This window comes from Venturia canescens, chromosome 4 (genome assembly GCF_019457755.1).
Source record: "Venturia canescens isolate UGA chromosome 4, ASM1945775v1, whole genome shotgun sequence".
In the NCBI taxonomy this organism is placed as follows: Eukaryota; Metazoa; Arthropoda; class Insecta; order Hymenoptera; family Ichneumonidae; genus Venturia; species Venturia canescens.
In genome coordinates, this window is record NC_057424.1 from 16,608,377 (window position 1) to 16,628,149 (window position 19,773).

The following is a 19,773-nucleotide window of genomic DNA, read 5'->3' on the forward strand; positions in this document are numbered from 1 at the left end:
CTTTTACTATTTTTCTTGTTTATTTTGGTGTTGATTTATCGAATTGATTTTTTTTATTGGAATTAAGTCGATTGAACGGACCTGTCATAGTGAAACGTTAAAGAAAACAAATATTATACAAACTTAACTCGAGATGAAACTCAACGGATACGTCGAAACGTAAACGGTTAAAGAGAAAACGTAATAAACTCAGCGATCGAGTAGCAAGAACATTAACGACGATTTAACCAACAGAAATAATAACTCGGTAAACCTAATCAATAAGAATTCAATGTAAAAACGAGTTCAACGGAAAAAAAAAACATTTCGTCAACATTCGAATGGTCAACAGTAATGAGAACAATGAAATTGTTAACAAATCGACCGAGGAGAGACAAAATAACAGAACAAAATGTCATCGCCCCAAACAGAAAAAACAGAACTGAAGGACAGCAATAACTGAAACTTAATGGAAAACAGTGAATGGAAAAAAAACTTGGCAATTATTTAGTACCGCGGGACCAGCTGTAATCGGCTTGTAAATTTTTTCATCACTTTTTTATGCCCTGAAAAGATCATAACTAATCCTGTTACATTGGCGCATGACCTTAAAGAAAAAAAAAGTTTTTTTTAAATTTTAACAAAATTTTATAAATTTGTGAATATTTTTCTTGGTATTTACTTGGCGCCAACATGATATAACTAGTTACGTTGTTTTCGGGTCATAAAAGAGTCATTAAAATATTTACAAGCCGATCACAGTTGGTGCCGCGATACTAAATAATGACCAAAACTTAATAAAAACGTTGGGGACAAATGAAAAGCGAATAAAACAACGGAATTCAGTGATTTTCGGAAGTGTTAACTCGGAGCAAAAAAATTGTACTTTCGTCTGATTAAAAATAGAAAAAAAATTATTGTAAATCTCCAATGTAAATATTCCACGATAAGTCAAACCTAAGCTACGTCTAAGCTACGTCTCAATTGTTTCCACTGTAAAAGTGCAAACGATTGATCAAACTACCGAAAGCTCGGGTATCCTAAAAATCTACGGGAACTACGATGAATCGTGTGAATTCATATTCAGTGAGGATATCATGTTACCGATTAATTGGAAAACAGCGGATTTTCTCGAAACAGGTATTCGATCGGCGAGGGATCGAGAGTCGATGAAAAAACGAAAAAAAAAGAATTATTAATCGAGAAATAAAAAGAGCACACACACACGAACGTAGTCACTGTTGTGCTACGCTTAACACCTTAAAATGGCGAATACGAGAAAATCGAGCTATCGTACATAATCGTACGAGTTACGTTAAAAAAATATTGAAAAAAATGTACACACAAGAACACCAAAGATCTCTAAACTTATCGAAATCTCAAAGGAATTACGAAGTATTACAAAAAACGATGATGAAAAAAATAAAAACTCGATTTTCACGTAAGGCCAGTGTGGAAAGTAATATCTAAAAACACGGAAGTCCATTTTTTCCCGATTCACGTGTGAAACGGACTATCGTTTTTATTCTCATTCACCGGGCTCGTCATCCACTCGTTATTGTCAATGCGACAGCATAACCGAAACTAAACTAAAGAGTCGACCGTGAAACGCTTTGTGCGGCGTAGCCCTTTTCAGTGATCTTGGAAAAAAAAAGAGCTAAAAAGAAAATTGAACGTTGGAGAGAGACAAAACATCGAAAATGCATTTTTGCACCATAATTTGATAAAAGTCCGAACGGTCGAAGCCGGACGGGTGTATCAAAGAAACATAAAAAAAAAAAAAATGTTTTCGATTAGAGAATTTTCGCTGCCCGCAGCGAACATTTAGATTCGAAGGGAAAGAAAATTGTTTTTCCAATTTCAACCGAAAGGTACACAACACCGCGACGAGGCATTTCATCGGTCTGATAACAAAAAATAAGATGAGGAATGAAACAGGCCATTTTACAAACGAGCATAAACGGGAAGAATGAAAAATAAATAAACAAAAGTGTTGAATTATGAAAGAAAAAGGAATTTCTGTTAAGAAGAAAAAATTTTTAAAAATGAGAACTAAAATATAAAGGGAAATAATAACGATTGGTTTTGATCGCTGTGGACTTTTTGATGAGAGGCTCGCCCGTTCACTCAAAAAGTTGGCATTATTCAGGCGCATGAATCACGAAGAGAACAATGAACCTCGTCGCATCATGATTTTTTATAATTTTTGTTTTTTTTTCGATTTGTTCTCCGTTTTTTTTTTTATATAAAATAAAATGTTTTTCGAAACTTTTTATTTCAAACGAATGCCCCACGATTTGACGACGTTCACACGACTTGGGTCTTCGAGGTTCACGCGCGTTATGCGACAATTTTCTAATCAACTACATAACAATGATTTCCGTTAAAATTGATGTTTGAAATAAACAGTATAAATTTTTCAACAACCGGGATAATTTCGCGGCGCTGATTATTCTGTGGTTCCTGACAATAATAATAATTATTATGTACAAAAGCAATTACGATTTCTCGCAATGCCGATACAGTGGGCTAGTCCCACCGGTAACAGTTTCCTTCTTCCGATGTTTTTTTTTTTTTTTTTTTTTTTTTTCATTTTCTTTCTACGATTCGTATACTCGCGTTTTTTTTTGGACACAAACTAAAATGAAACGTAAAAGTTGTGAAATCATAAAAACGGAAAAGAACATCAAGTCAGAAACGCGTCCAGCGTCGAAGTGATTGGAGTGGTTACTCGAAATCGTGATTCAGCCAAACTGTGCATCTTTTTTACAGCAAATTTGGTAGTTTCTGAAAGTATTTTTTTTTTTTCAATTTTAACAAAGAGATTGGGAAAGTTTGTTTCCATTTGAAAGTGTTCGGCGCGGGACGCATTCCAAAAACAAATAAAATAAAAACGAATAACGAAACGAACAAAAGGGGGAAATGAATGAAAAAAAATGAAATGAAAAAAATAATAATAATTCTTACGACTAATGGGAATCGAACGTACGGTCATACGTAGCTGGTATTTTCGAATGACGTCAGACTCTTACTTGACAGCTTTGAGGACGAAATGTGTGATTTTTTTGTTTACCGACTGACGAAGGAAAAGTCATTGACGTTCGTCATTCATGTTGTGGAAAAATCTTTTCCTCATGTTTAAATGGATTTCCGGTTCGGAAACATCGGACTGCTGATGGAGAAGTGGTTAATTTTGTTGAGCGAACTCGGGGAGCGTGTTTGCGGTTTGTTGGATGGTGAATTTCCGCTTACCGGATGCATTTGCTCAGTCGTAGGTTTTGACGGGCACGGTAACAATTATTCGTAAATTTTCTTTCTCACGCGGTTATTACCATGTAAAATTTCAGCCCCCGATGTCCCTCGCTCGGTATCGTCAACAGAATTCAACAGTTTTGGTAGATAAACTTTCAAGATGATTACTTCGCTTCGGAGCTCCGGGAAGACCGTCTGCGTCGCCGGAACGTTCGATGTCCCCACGAATTATCGATCCGCTATCGATATTTTCTTTCGAACTTCGCAATTTTTATAATTCACGGAACAAAGATCTTACTTTTGAATTGATGAGTCATTTCTGCGATCCCACGATGTCGATTGGTCCACGATTGGTTCGTGACGAAGGTCGTTCCAAGTTTCCAATGTAAGAAGAGTCCTGCGGCGAAGGATGCGCTCGTTCCGCTGAATTTTCATTTGATCGTTGAGCCTCGTCGTCCCCGTCGGAGGCTTCCTTTCTTCGGGGGGATCCCCACGAATTTTCACATAGATTTTTGAGTTGCTGAAGGTAATGGATGCGGCTGTGCGATCCGATCCGAATTTTTGTTTCGATCGTTGAGTTTTGTCGCCTCTGTGGCGTTACTTCGAAACGTTTTTTCCCCTGATTCGTCTCAGGCTCGTTGCGATTGCTATGAATTTCGATGGCCCTTAGTGGTTGGGTCAGTGGACGGGTGCGTTTGTGCGATCCCGCTCGATCCTTGTTTTGGTCCAAGAGTTTTCTCGTCCTAATGCGACCGCGATGTGATTGTTTTTGTTTTGTATCCCGTGATCCTGGGGATTGCTATGCATTTCGAGGATGCTTCGTGATTGCGGAAATCGAAGGACGCCTTTGTGCAGTCCCGTTGAATATTTTTTTCATCCTTGAGTTTCGTCGTCGGCTTGCGACCTTAATAAAATTGGATTTCTTTTCGTTCCCCGTGGTTGTTGGGGCTGCTATGAATTTCGAGGATGCTTCGTGATTGCGGTAGTCGAAGAACGCGTTTAATGAGCGTTTTGATCCTTGAGTTTCTTCGTCTTTGTGCGACCTCGATGAGATCATTTTATTTTCAGTTTCCCACGGTCCTTGATTGAGAATCCTATGAATTTCGGTGGTGCTTCGTTATTGGAGAAATCGAAGGATGCGTTTATGCGGCCCCGTTGAAATGTTGCTTTGATCCTCGTCGTCCTTGTGCGACTTCGAAAAGGTTTTTTCTCTGCATGTTCAAATTTAGTTCTCGGAGGCTCGAAATGCACGGTGGCCTTTTTGCGTGGAGGCGCGTCACCGTTCGTTGCTGCTCGTTGACCGAATTTCATCGCGTTGCTTCCTTCCAATTGGGTCCATGGAACATTGTCCGCTTAATATTTTTGATCCTTGAAGTTACGACGCTGCTTATGGTCGTGGGACTTGCCAAAGGAGTTTTGTTTGCTTGTCGATAGACACCCGGATTACTCGGTCTCTTGTTGGCTCCGCATGTGCGACCAAGAGTAGAGTTTAGACTGTGCCAGACGTGTTTTCGCAACACCCAATTGTCCCCATTTTACCAAAGTTTGAACTTGTTTCTTGCTGTGCTGCGACTCGTTGTGCGCTCGGACAGACTTTGTGTTTCAATGGTGCTTCGCATCGTTGCGGTCCTCGGTCATCTGGATTCTCGTCATTGTTATTCCATTTGTCATCGCGGGAATGCGAGCCAGCCTGACCGTGTGCTGGGACCGTTGCTAGCTTCACGAATTTCGCTCTCCCCTTTCTAAAGCTTGAAATTTGCAAAAGAACTGCTTCCTTTTTCTGCTTCAATTTCGTCCCGAAGAACATTGTTGATTTCGTCGTCGGGCGTTGCTTCTTTTCAGATTAGATCGATTCAGGGCTCGGAACGGCTGCGACATCTTTCGTTGAAGGTCTTCCGATTTTTCGGCTCGTCGGTTGCGTGGCGTCTTGGTGATTATCCTGGCTTGGATAGTGGCCTTGGTACTCCTCGTCTCCGTTGTCTCTTTATTTCCTATTTTCTTCGTCTGCATAGACTCCTGGATGCTGGAGATTTCTTCTCGATCGGAATGTGCAGTTGCGTTTTCTTCTGTTGGAGATTTAAGAATTTTGCTGTGTCTTGATCTGGCCAGGCGTCGGCCAAGTTCTGGGCTGTGTCACACGAAATTATTATTTTCGTTAGAGATTCTTGCGCGGATTTCGTTTTCATGAATTTTTTCATGCAATCAGGTTTTTTGAGTGGTTTGAATTTAGTCGACAATCGTGTTTGAGTTTTAACGATTGTTCATCGGTCCATGAGGGTTGAGAGTGTTTGTAAAACGGCATTAATATTGTTATTGGCATTTGGAAAGTGATTGGCTGGCAAGCCAACACTCGAAGCCAATATCAGAGTCGTGATTGTAAAACTGTTTTTTTTTTTTTTTTTTTTTTTTTTTCATAGCTTGCTCGTACTGGCTGAGTGAGCTGGATTTGTGCAAAATTTCTTTGTCTTCCTCGTCGAACCTGATTGGTGTTGAGAACAATTTCGGTCTCTTTGTCGACGAATGTTATATTTTATAATGCCCGTTGATAGGTTTAGTGCAGCTAATAATATCGTCGACTCGGACAGTGAATCTCGGATTCGGTCGAGTCGCGAATTTCGAAGTGGTTGATCGAGAGTACAATTTTATCGTCGAAATTGTAAACGCGATAATTGTTTGGATATTTCATCGATGCTTTTTTGCAGTCGTTTTCACCCGGTCATATTTCCAGCTGTAATTTTCTATCGACTCATATTTTGACACCTGAATTAACTGCTGTTACTCGATGGACGAAGAAAGTCCGTTTTCGTTTGTAGACAGTGAAAGTCTTGGATGACGGTTCATTAAAAAACTTGTTTTTGAGCGTCCAATGGCGGAGATTCTCATTTGTCATTCGAACGGAATTGTTTCGCTTTCTCAGCTGATTTTCTCACAGCCAGAAGTGTAAAAAACGTTTTTGTTCCCGGCGGCTCTGATGATTGTGAATTTGGAGGGTTCTCAAGAGATTTTTCGTCGTAGTTATTATTCTCCTTCGAGACATCTGCACTCGAGGGTATTCTTCATTCTTCTGGCTCGTCCTTTCATCCCTGCGGAGCGAGCGGCATGGCCTGAACAGGGGTGGCAATGGCAGTCGTACTTTTCGTAGTCGTCCTGAGAGTTTCGCTGGATCGCTGGGTCCCCATCTCGTCGATGATCGGTCCGTTCAATGGTCCATCCAGAAGGCCCAAAATCTGGAAGGTTGTGAGCGTTAGCTACGAAGCAATACTATTGGGGCGGCGGGGGAGGGGGGGGGGGGAGGGGCAAAGGGGTGAAAAGTAGTAGTTTATAATATAATGAAGACGTAGAATCGTACATATATAAAAATTTGTATACAAAATATATTATTATGCTGATAAAGCAATAGTTTGGAGGTTTGCTACGAGGGGGCGGTTAAGAAGAACAATATGGCCGAAAGACGGGGCCGTACTATTGTGCTGCTATGCGTCGTCAAGTTTCTCGTTCCTTTTTCTTTGTGCTTACTTAAATTACTTGGGGGTCAACTGTACAAGGGGGTTTCATGGGGTACATGTGTCGCCATGGCTTTTCTGAGAACCGACTCTTTCCACCGCATCAAAAGGGGTCTTTTTTCGGCTTCTTAAGTTACGCCATGGGGTCAACCAAAACGATCCAAACGTGCAATGTGGTGTTTGAACGCAAAACTTCTTTTTTCTGGGCGTGAGTGTCTGGGCTGTGTGCGTTTTCCAATGCCTGGCCAGAAAGGACCCTTTCTCGGGCCCTTCAATCCGAGGACTATGCTCGAAAGTTCTTTTGTCTTGTGATTTTTTTCTTATTTTTTCAAACTCCTAAAACGGGCTTGCTTGAACACTGTTAAATCCTCGGTGGCGTGTTTGAAAATGTATTTTTGAATATTTTCTTCGTCCGGTTTTCATGAATTGCGAGTGTTTTTTTTTTTTTAGTTTTGTGGTTCCTGCTCAATGCTTGTTTCATTTTTTTTTATAATCTAAAAGCGGTTTTTACTGTTTTTTTTTCAGATTTGATGATTTTGATGGGATTCTGCTGAAATTTGAGCTTCTCGTTTCTGTCAAGCACTGATGGAGGTTGATATTTTTGGAGATCAAAAATGCTTGAATTTTTTTTCCTGTTTTGTTATTCTGACCTTGCTCCCGGCCTGTCTTACTTTAGATCAGAAATTCTGAATTCTTGTGATCGTCTTTTTCTCATGTTTATGTGCAAGCCGATTGATTCTGGTTTCATTATTTGACTTCCATTGGTTAGACAAAATTATAGAATTTTTCTTTATCGTGATGATTATTTTCAATTAAAAATGTTCCATGTGCTATTTTTTATGAACGATTTTTAGTGCGTTAATTTCAATACCTTCGAATTAAATTTCCGTCTACTTGATATTTTTCGAACATGATAGGTTTGAATGAAAATCATAATTTATGTAGAGATTTTAGTATTTTCGAGTTACGTTTTTGCTATCTTGTTTCCTTGGTGAACTTTGGTTGCTGGATTTCATTGTTACTATCATCATTTTCACGAGTTTTCAAAAAGTGCATAATTTTTTACACTGTGGATGAAAATAATCGAAAAGTAATCCATTTCTCTGTAGAGTGAGCTTCTGGAGCGAATTTTAATTTCAATTTACTAAAATGTTTTTTTTTTAATGCTTGGCGTCGAAACATTACCGTGTTTCTTGATATTTTACTTCTGTTCTATTGGATTGATAATTCTGTGGCTTTTGTACCCGATTGTGAGACCTCTGGGCGAAAAATTTTTATGTCAAAGGTTAGAACGTTTAGGGTAAACATTTTTTTCTTTCAACGCTGTAATACGTTTAAAATAATTTCGTTTGAAATTTTCGAATTCTCAATTACTCAATTTAGCGAAGTGATTTTTTTCTGCTTGCTTGCGAACTTTTAGTTTCGGGTATGGATTTGTTTTGCCATGTTATTTTTTTTTCATTATTGAACTCAATTTTTGAATATCTTCTGTATCATTTCATTCAATTTTGTGAAGAAAGCCATGATGTTTTGGTTGAACTTTGGTTAATAGAAAATTTAACGTGGCTGAATTTCAAGTTTTTAGAGTGATATTTTGTTGCACATTCAAATTTGTGTTTCCATAAGTTTGTAATTTTTCTGTACATGTGGACTTTTGTCGTCTTGTTTGAACTTTCTGCATTTGCCCTTGTTTTATCTGTTTGCTTTCATCGGTTGTTTATGCTCCAAGGAAGAAGTTCTATATTTTTGGTTTTTCGATTTTCTTTCACTTCTCAACGTTTGGCCAAAAGCAACTTTTGTTGTGCAAACGAGTTTTTAAATTTTCTTATTTTTCTTATGAATCATTGATGACTCTGGTTTTAAAGGATTGAAATGAGTTTTTGTTGAATATTGATGTTATTGATCGAATGAGGGATTTAAAACTCTGCGAATTTCAGAACTTCGTATTTGGTCTGTTTCTTGTAAGAATTTTCGGAAATATTGTTCCCATTCCAATTAGCTTTGTCTTATTCGAAATCTTGGAATTTGTTACTGCAAATCTTATTTCTTTTGTAGCACTGTTGTGAGCATTTTACGAGTTGTTTTCTAGAGTTCCGAGCTGATTGTAGTTTCGACTTTTTTGTACATGATTTTTTTTACGGTCATGGGCGTTAGACGATTTCCAAATATTATCGAGGGATGGAAGTTTGGTTCGAGAAATGTATCAATTTTTTTTACAGTTGTTACCATTGTCAAAGTTCTCATTGTGGTTATCGCTAAATTCAACGGTATTTCGTTATTTTGTGAATTTTATGAATATATTTTCGGTTTTTGATTTTCGGATCTGAAGAGAGCCAAATAATTCACGATTCCTTTCGATTAGAACAGTTATAGATTTTTTTTGCAGATTGGAAGTTTTGATAAAAAAATACCAAAAAAAAATCCTTTTTTTTGAGAGGCGATGAGGATGCGAGATGGATGAAATTTTTCGGTATCCATGGTTCCAGTGAACATTTTTTCGATATTGAAAATATTTTGGAATCAATTTAATTCGTTTTCATCGAAAGGAATGAAAAATATTCGTTATGAATTTACTTAACGAATGAATTTTGTTGATTGGTTTCAGGATCATTTACCAGGCAGCCAGTTGCATGATATTTTTTGAACGTTTGAATGAGCGTGCAAAATTTTTCGATGTAAATTATTTAATTTGAGTTTCTTTAAAATTATTATGCGTAGGAAATGATTTTTTTCAATGGATGAGTCAATCGTACAATTTGTTTTATTTTGATTAATTGTAAAAGATGAATTTTGTTTGTTTAATATGAATTTTGGTGATTAATAAAGAGGTTCGAGTTGGATATTTTTTTCATACTGCTATGTATTTTTTCCATCTTATTTTTATTACTATTGAAATAACTGAATTTAGGTTTTCATTCCTTGAATTATTTGCAGAACGGTAATATGGTTTTTTAATCGTTTTTGTTTTCATTTATACAGCCGGATTGAGGTGCTCATTTTTTTGATAATTGGTAAAATGTAAATTTCGATGTGATTGAGAATGCGAATCATTTTTTTTGTGATATTTGTATTCATCCAGAAACTGAGTTCAAATTAACGGATTTCTTCTATTTGTTTCCTTTTCGAAATTTTGATGAGTTTCTGTATCCATTAATTTTCGTTTTGTTTGAAAGTGAAAAGTTTATTGACTATTGTAAAAGTGAGAAATTATGAGAACCAAGAGCAACGATTTTTTGGTTGAGATTTAAATTTTGAAATTTTGTTCCAAGAATGTTTTTCGTTCCCAAAATGCAGGTGCAAGACTCATGGTTTTGTTGTCAGATTCCGGAACCTTTTAAACGTGTATTTTTGAACCTCGAGGGACCGTGGCTAAAGAGGATCGTTTTACGCAAACGGCCGAGAGCAAGCGAGTAAAAGGAAAAGAGAGGGAGAGAGATTTATCGTCATGTGGTCAACAGTCCAAAACTGGAGATCTTCGAGAGAGCCATTTCCTTTTTCGTTACCTTTTGTTTTTCAGGTTGGTTGGAAATCTCATAAAATAGAATGATTGTCTACCAAAACAAAAGAAACTCTAATTTTTTCATCTGTCAATCATGTTTTTGAGCAGAATGTTATTTTCGGATTTTCCTAACCCAAAAATACTGTTCAACAATTTTTCCAAATATGAATCGCTTTCAGTGTTTTTAAATTTCAGTCTTTTTTTGAATCGTACCAACGGTTGAAAACATTATGAAATATTTGAAGTGAATTTTACCGCGAGCAGTGATACTCTAGTACCTGAGAAATTACTTTTTTCATTTTTCGTTGTCTGTGTGAGTGAAATTTCAACGAGAAAAAGGATAAAAAACGGTGGCTTTATTGAGAAGACTTTCTACCAATTAATTTTTTCAAAAAAAGGTTGTCTGAACCCAAATTTTTTATTATAGTCATCGGAATAATGAAAATTTGGATAAATCTTACTGTTATTCGAATAATTTTGAGCAGAGATTTAAAAAACCATAAAAAGCCAAATTCGTTTAGGAAACCTTTGAATTGGTTTTCGAACGACAGTGTTTCTAGAATCATGAATCGATGAAATTTCGAGGATTTCAATACGTTATTTAACGAAGCGAAAAGCGAATAAACAAGTTTTTCGTGACTGTTTATATGCGGTGGAAGATTAGTCGAATCAGATTCAAAACTTGTTTTGTTGTGAGTGACTTGGAGATTGGTGGGGGTCTGTCTGGCTTTTAGTGAAGGGTGCATGTTATTTCGCGACCCTCTTAGGGTAGTCATTTCCGGTGTGAAGGGCCACTCGACAGGAACCAACACACTTGTTATACACTGCCAACTGATTATCCGACGGAAGCGAGGGTCAAGTTCATAGTGATTCGGGTCTCTCTTTATTCACATTCAATTGAGTAATCGAGTTTTCGTTTCATTGTTTACGTTTTGCTTGGGCTTTTGTGCTTGAACGATGAATCAACTTTTTTTACTATTTATTTTCGTCAATGAAGATGCAATCGAATAAAAAAAATTTCCAATCATCGAATTAATTTCGTTTTTGTGCACGTTCTTTGTAATTTGTAATTGATTTTGTAACGAATGAAAGTTTGGTTGCGATCTGTTGTCGTTATTGAATTTGAATCGTTGCTGAATTTGAGTGTCGGGAAATAAATCGTTTTGGTATCTCGGACGATAAAATCTGCAAGTTTTTGTCTTCTGTCGACGGATTTTGTATTCGAATTTAAAATTCAGTCGGTTCGATTTTGAGAAGTGGTTTCGCATTTCTATTGTCATAAAATTTGGATTTCGAGAATAGTTTGTTTGGTCCTTGGAAAGAATCGTTTTGGTTTCCTGAGGCATCAAGGGATCAGTATGCTTCTTGTATTTGCTAGACTACTTTATGTTTTGAACGTCAGCTGAAAATTGGAAAAGTTCGAATATTTGACCAATTAATTTTCGATACAGAATTCCTTACGAGTAATCGTCGATCAGCAAAATTATGGATTTTTCTTTCGAATAAATTTGTATTTTTGCAATGTTTTTTTTTTGACGAGATCGAGGCATTTTTCAGAATTCACAAAATTTATTCAATTCGAGTTAGCTCGATGGGTTTGGCAATTATTGATTTCCATTTTTTTTTCGTCGGATTACGTTGAATTCGGAGCCGGCGTATCCGCAAATATATTCTTCAAATTAAGAGTTTGCCTTTTTTCGTTTATTAATTTCGGTCTGCTTGTCATCGGATCTTTTCGAATGTGGAGCATCGGTTCGAATGTGACATGCACACACGTTTTTTTTCTAACTACGTGAAATTTCTTCGTTCTATCATCAAATTTGTATTTTTTTGAATGCACAGTCGTTTCTACTGATCTTTTGAAAAACAGCATGTAACTTTCTACTTAGATTTTGTGCTACATTGGAAAAAAATCTTTGGAATTTTGGTACCAACTAAACGTTTGTTAGTTTCTACGAAATCGGTTAGTTAAATCAGGCAATTTTTTAACACACATTTGTCAATTCGACATCGAGATTATTGTTGAGTAATAAGTTTCGTTTTGAAAGAAAAAAAAAAAAAAAAAATATTTGCAAAGAAAAAAAAAGAAAAATAAAAATTTGTCACACGAAAACGTTTTTCTCTGTACTAATTACAAAACTACCGTCTACTGCCGGGCACGTGTTTTGAAGGGCTACGCATACCCCAGCACTAATAGTACGAGTCTCAGTAATTTCAATACACAACGATTTTCATAAATTAAGAAAAAAAAACGAAAAACAAACAAAAACAGGTGATAACAATTTGGAAAAAAATACTGTCAGCGACACGTGTTTTTCTTGTTATTAATTTTTCAATTGATGTAATTTAATAGAGTGTACTAACAGTTTTTGGAAAATAACAGAACAAAAAAAGAAATACAGCGAGATTTTGACTGTTCAATTTTGATAAGATCTTGGTGCTTGGATAGAGTAGTTCCGAGGTATCTTGCGAATGTTCGCTTATAATAAAACAATTGAATTTCGATCGCAACGTTCGTGGGACACTTTTTCACGCGATTCATAATTTCTTCTTACTTTTCATGAATTAATCACAATTTGTTTGTTCAACGAGACTAGCTTTGAAACTTTCGAGTCTGAGAGATTATTCGTTCGAAAAATGAGCGAGAACTTTTCGGCCGGATGATTTGTGACGTTTGAAAAATATTTTCCAAAAGTGTTCAATGGACATAATTATTTATTTATATGCATCTGTGAACCGGAATTTGATTTTTCAGTGTTGCCCAAATCTGTGGCTGTTTCAACGAGGGAACAAAAGAACCGTTTTTCATTTTTCTCCGTGCTGCTTAATTCTCGAAGTTTTATTCAAATGAATTATCGAAAACTGTTACATCGAAAATAGAATTATTTAAAATTCGTTGAAAAATGCCTTTTCCAAATGTCGATTCGATACTGTTTTCGTATAATATTTGCATTTTTTTTTCTTCTGTCTTTCGAGTGGTGGAAGGATCATTGAACGTTGAGTAGAATTTCATAAAATTGAATGCAGAAATTGTGATTTTTATCAACGAAAAGGATTGAAAGTGTGCCGGAAACGTTCACGTTTCCGAATGATTTCACTGGTTTGTTTAGACCCAAGAAGAGTAGAAATAAAAATCGTATCCAATCGCGAAATGTCATGTGAACGTGGGCGATTTGTCGACAGTAAAAAATCGACTGAACAAAGCGAAAAGGGACGAAAAAACCGAAATGAAATTTGGAGACAATTTCATGTTTGTAGTAATTTCGAGTAGTCTATCGAAGCACCAAGAGCGTTTTTCGGTAACCAAAAACGAAAAACAATAAGCCGAAACTATACTCACAGTTGTCGATGGGAATTTCTCGTGTTTAGTCTTCCGTGTCCCGCGTAGCGTTGGTCATCTGCGACAGAAAAGTATGGAGCACCTTCGGTTAGTTCAACACTGGCGTAGATAAGTCCGACGAAGAGGGGTGAGTCCCTTCCTTCTAATCCGTTCGGAGGAAGATTACACGAAGAGATGGGATCGACGAAAAAACGAGAGAGCCCAGACCGGGCCCGCCGGAGTGGGTCTCTCCGAAGAGAAGCCCGATGCTTGCTCTTCGGTTGACTGTGATGTTCTGTGCTGAAACGTCGCTCGCCGGGCCCTTATATAGCGGGACCCCCATCCGACTGGGAGAGGGGTCAGCCCTACGGGGCCCTTGGAAGTAACGAGGGTTACGGAGACCATGGGAAAATGCGTGGCACAATGAGGGCTCACCCTGTGAGGGTTCGGCTCTTCGAGTACAACCAGCCTCGGATCCTTCGTCCTCTCTCCTTTTCGCTCTTCGTAATTCTTTCTTCCCAAGCAAAAGGAAAGAAAAGAGAGGGAGAAGCTCACCGGTATTCGCCTCGTTCCAGTTTTTCATGCACGAGTCGAGCTCCGAAATCCTCCCTCCGCACTTTCTCTGCTGGTTCTTTGACAAGACAACCCCGAAGAGCAGATTGCTCCACGTTACCTGTTTCCCAGTAACGTACAAATGTACACCATCTTGATATCCAATTCGAATGAACTCATACACTCATAACTCGTGCGAATCTTTGTGCACGAGGGATCGGCGGATCGCTATGGGGGAACGTGCGAGGACCAGAAAATTCCCACACTCTCTCAGCCGTTCGAACAAGTACAGAAATTCATGCAGCATCCCTCGAAAGCTTCACCAGGTGTGAGGCTTCTGCATGCCCACGTGCATGCCGTGATCTACTTCCTCGCTTTTTTCATCCAAAGACCGGAGCCCTGGGATCACTGATACACAGAAACGTTACGACGATCCGTTGCGATCGCTACTCTTCTTTGTGTAAATGCGTGTCTTCCAGTACGCGAGGATTCAGGGATGCTGGAAGAGTATGACGCAATACGAGGACATTGGACGCAAATCAGTTGTTGCGTCCTCAGCGAGGTTCTCTACGAAGAAAGATTATTTGTTACTTTATCATTTCTTGGATTCTAGACTGCCGTTGAAAGTGGCGTCGACATTTACTCCAATTTTCGTAGCTCAAGATCGTTCCATTTTGTGGGAAATAAATAATGACAATAATTATGGGAATTCAATAAAGTTTTTTGTTTCAAATGATTTACTATTTTTAGGGCAAAAATATTGAGGAAACTTGGACGTTTATGTAGGTTTTATACCTGGAAAAAATGCTGTAACGTTTCAGCAAAAAAGCGGGAAATTTCATTTTAGCACAAGCATGGCCCCGTTAGCTATTGTCGTTCCTGGGGAAAATGCTCTGCATAATGCGATCGAACGCCATGAATCGAAGGGTCTTCTAAGAGGGCTTTCTCGAGGAGTTCACTGAGAAAAGAAAAGCTGCTCCTTTTTACATTACGCGTATTGCATGAAAATCTGAGCGAGCAACGTCACGGAAGAAATTTTTCTTCTTTTTTTTTCTATTGTTCGTCGTCAGCTGCCCGGATTTTTCATTTTTACGTAATTACAGATTATAAGCGTTTTTGTTTGCATTCCTGTGATTTTCTCGATTCGTTTTTAATATTTTCAATATGTAATTATTCGAAGTATTAACGGAGCTCGCTTCGCTCTCTTTCTTTTTCGATTTGGTGAAAAAACGATTTTTATTAAACGAGCAAAAGGCAAGCGCGTTATTTATCGGAAAACCTGTGAATTCTTTTTTCTCTTCCAACATCCTCTCACCGGCTTTTCCTTCACAGCAGAAACTTCCTTCAGCCACGAATCAATCTTTAGGAACTGTGAATCGTGACATTAATCAGCGGGGGTCGCAGGTTTACAACTCATTTTCAGACGCTAAGATTTATTTTTTCACTTCGGTACAAAACCACGCGATAATGTTGTTCTATGAAATTAGTGAATTTTTCAAATTCCCAATCTTTTATTCAAATTTTTCGAATCTTCATTAGCTTTTTTTTCATTTGTGAAAGCATGACCACCCACGACGTAAGGGAGAGTAAATTCACTCAATTAAATGTTATTCAAACGACTTTTTTTCGTTGTGCAACGAGTTTTAACGTCGGAGGGTCAAGACGCAGTTGAACGAGAATGAACCTAAGGATTCTCTTGAAAATGTGCAATTCGGTTACGATATGTTTGGAGTATAGAGGAACCGGTCTAACGGATCATGAGAAGATCCCTCCCCGTCTCATTACCCGTCCAAAGTGTGTTTCTCTTCTTTTTGCGTTGCAAAGTTCTCGAGCACCTGGATCCTACGAGATTAACATCGTTATTTTTTATTCCGCTGATTCATCCTGCGAATGAACGTATTTTAATAATTCTTAAGACGTATCAAGAAGACAAGAAAATAAGCTCGCCCGCGTTCGTCATACGTACAGTCATAAAAAAAGGGTTTGTGTTTTTTGTATTGCTGGTTCGTGACTTTAATCGGCAATAAAGACTCATCGTACGAAACGAAGAGCGTACAAAAGGTTTTTCATTCAGTCTTTCAATCGTGTGTGTTTGAAACGATGCTAAGCATTGACGTGGTGATAGAAAAAATTCTTTGCGTTCATTTCTCAAATGGATTAGACCCCCTTAAATCTGAAGATTCTTAGTCTTCGCAGATTCTTCATTCGATAGACGTTCGGGAAAGTTTACAGATGAAAAAGTCGAATTCGGTGCTAAAGCGTTCATTCGTCGATCCATTTACAGTTGCACGAATGAAAATTTTGTTCACTTTTTCATTCAGGGCAACAAGTAGACACTCATTTGAAAGCGTTTTCGGTCGAGCCTTCTTTCGCAGCCGATAACACACGATGCAGGCTGTGGCCATTTATCACTCGAGACCAGAAGCCTGCTGGTCTCGATGATGGCGTCACGCGTGTTAACTGAACTCGACCAAAATGGATTTTTCGATAAGGCGAGTTCGGAATTAGTGTGAATCACTAGAAACAATGGGGAGCAAGTAAAACGGAGTGGAAAAAAAACTGTACACGAACGATGGAAGAGCAGGGACGATGCAGGGCTGATGATTGGACAAAGTATTGTTAAGCTGCGGATGGCACGTGAGGCTTTTACGATTATGCGGGTAGCCATCATCCATTTACGCTCATACAGGGTAGATTATTCCTTAATGACTCTCGAATTGTGCTGTACACTCGCTTCGTTACACACTATCGTGTTTCTCTTTTGGCATGACTCAAATTTAGCAGATTGAGCTAATTCCAGTAACTAATTATCTCAGAACAAAATGTTCAAAAGGCAAAAACTCTGCTGATGCGACGACAAGCATAGTTTGATAAAAAATCTGTTTTTATTCCGTAGCTCAGTTTCAGGAAAATTAATTTTACTGCGAATTGAAAAAGTTTATTTGTGAACAGCGAAGTGTTCAGTTCCGACAGAATTTTTCTTCCCATCGCGAAGATCTTAAGATTTACAGCAGATGGATGGAAAATAATTATTTGTGCAAACGCTCCTTTCGTCCGCACGATCGTCGACATGGAATCTCATTGTCGTTTATTCCAATCCTGTACCTTAATGTATGTGATACGAATTCATTTGTATTTTTAAGTAAAATGACGGAAGAGGGTGTTGAAAACGCGGAAAACCTTTGTGCAGATCGTTCCTGCAATCACGATTCCCACGCCAGATCGTGAATGGACCGTCACGTGATTCTGATTCATTACTTGGTGCGTGGGCGGGTTAAGTTTAATCCCTTTTGACTAGAGAAGGGCGAAATGCCAGCTTCCGCATGCTAGACTTCCGGTACGTAATTTTTCATTTATTCTACCTTGAGGGCTGGTCGTCATGGGAGAAGAAAATTTCTACATCTGCAACACTCCTCCTACGGATAATAATAGAGATTTATATTCGTAATTGCTAAAATATTCCATTCCCGCGTACCAGCAGGAGGCGGCGTTACTTGGTTTTGAACTGCCGAAAAATCATTCGTTCAGCAGCCTTAAAAGGAAGTCCAATAACATTTTTTCACATTTTTCAAATTCTCATTGTACTGCAAATCCTAAAACTAGCGACTCCTGCCCCGATACGACACATTTGCCATTGGACTTGTTCGTATTGAAATTCAAACAGAAGTTTCGAAGTAGGAACGTGATATATTAATGCCTCTAAAATAACTAGACGTGGAAGTGTCAACAAGAGTACTTTCGCAGCCCTGTGAGCTGTGAGTGCCTCTCGTATCGCGTCTTGAAGTTTGTACCTTTGAAAATACACTTACACATACACGGCATTCGTTGAAGGTAAAACACGTGGTCGATTCGGGTTCGCATCTTCTCTCGACTTTGATACGAAAACCTCTTGACATGGTCACGAGAGAGAGAGAGAGAGAGAGAGAGCTCAGTAGTTGTATGGGTACATTACAGTCAAGGGGTGTCCTGTAAAAAAACACTCTCCTTCTCTTTTTCTCTTTTATTTTCCCCTCATTTTTTCCTTCATTTTTCTTTTTCTATCCCTTTGCTCTTTTGCTCGTACGTCGTTGACGCTTCGTCCCTTCCTTCCTTATTATTTTTCTCCGTCGCTCCAAGGCCTTTCTATCTCTTCATGCCTTTTTCCTTCTCTCACATTCCTACTCTTGGCTCTCTTTTGTGCCTCTATTTTTCTCTTTTTCTCGATCTCCCGTCTCCCTCCGCTTTCTAGATTTTCTTCCCCGATCTCCAGTTCTTTCTTTGTCACGTTTCCTCTCTCCCTCTCTTCCATCACTTTCCTTTTCTCTGCTTCTTTCTCGTCCCCCTTCCTCCTTCGCTATCCAGCCCTCGAGTCGTTTCTCTGCTGAGGCTCGTTCGCCTTCATCCGCCCTCCGTATGGACGCTCACCTATAAGTTTTACCTGGCCCATCAGTATATTTATATATACATTCATGGCTCCCTTTCTCCATCCATGCAAACGTGTACTAGCTTCACCCTCTTGGAACGAAGCTGTATAAACCGCGGGTATTTCTTGCTTCGATTTCCGCACACGCATCTGCTGCTTCACCGAGTTCTCACGGTTTCGCTTTGGCACGCACCGGGCTCAGAACCACCGCCAAATCTTCACCGGCCTCCGTAAAACCAGTAAGTTCGCTACCTCATTTATCTGTGTGCTTCGACGAACACACCTTTCGCTTTTACACACGTATTACGCTTGCGATCTCTTGAAAGGACCACGTCGCAGAGATCAATCAACCTCAATTCCTAATTACGAGGGTGTACGAACCATGAATCGCTTTGGGAATGAGCGAAAAGCACGCAGAATTGTTTTTCGATGATGTGCATTATTCAGTGACTCTAATGATAGCCTGGAGGAGGCTTTGCGGCCGATCAATTCTATGGATACGACTGCGTTGATTCCAACATGAACTGTATCGTTCCAGGGTACTTGGAGAGCTGCGAATAACGGAAAACGATTTTTTGTCCAAAATTTTTGGTCTTTCGTGCTGTGAGGGACGCCGAGAATGTGGTACTAAAGCCTAATCTGAGACTTTTCTTGAGCTTTTCATCTTCCTGCTGTATCTTTTCCCTTCGTCGAATCAAAATCGATGGGCCTGGAAGTGCGAAGGCCGAACGAATGTTCCGGAAAGAACTGAAGATAAGAAAAGGAAAATAAGAACAGTTGATAACCCCGAGATAACATACGCGTCTTCCCCGAGCGCTGTGCGCGTTTTTTTCCTTCGTGTGTAACCGCACGATGGTTATTCGATCCTGAAAAGAAATTGAATCGAGGCTGCTCGAGGCGAAGTGCTCGCTTTTCTCGTGCGTGCCTTCCCGAAGATCCGAGGCAAAGCCTCCAGCGACGAGTCAACGTTTGCCCACGTGTACCCACACGTGTTAACGCTCCGTAATCGCACACACGCACCCGCACCGATGCGGTTTTATAATGTGTGTGTTCTACATGGGAACAGCACTTTCCGTGTCAGTTCAGAGGCTTCAATTTTTCGTCAACCTGTTTCAGTTTTTACGTGAGTCCATTTTGTGACGAGAAATTTTTGACTCCCTGCTACAGTTTCCTCAGTACCAATCAACCCGGAGCTCTATTATTTCAATCCAATTTTCACGAGGACAAAAATTTTGGAAAAATCCTTTAGCCAGAATTATTTCGGCTA

General features: G+C 38.8%; 1 long non-coding RNA gene across 1 annotated transcript; it reads right to left on the reverse strand.

Moving 5' to 3' along the window:
- Positions 1-5,601: 5,601 nt before the first annotated feature.
- LOC122409431 (uncharacterized) lies at positions 5,602-13,744 on the reverse strand. The gene is made up of 2 exons (XR_006260685.1): positions 13,574-13,744; positions 5,602-6,458 (listed from the first exon to the last, which is right to left on the reverse strand). It is a non-coding gene; the product is annotated as an uncharacterized lncRNA (long non-coding RNA).
- Between the last annotated feature and the right edge of the window lie 6,029 nt (positions 13,745-19,773).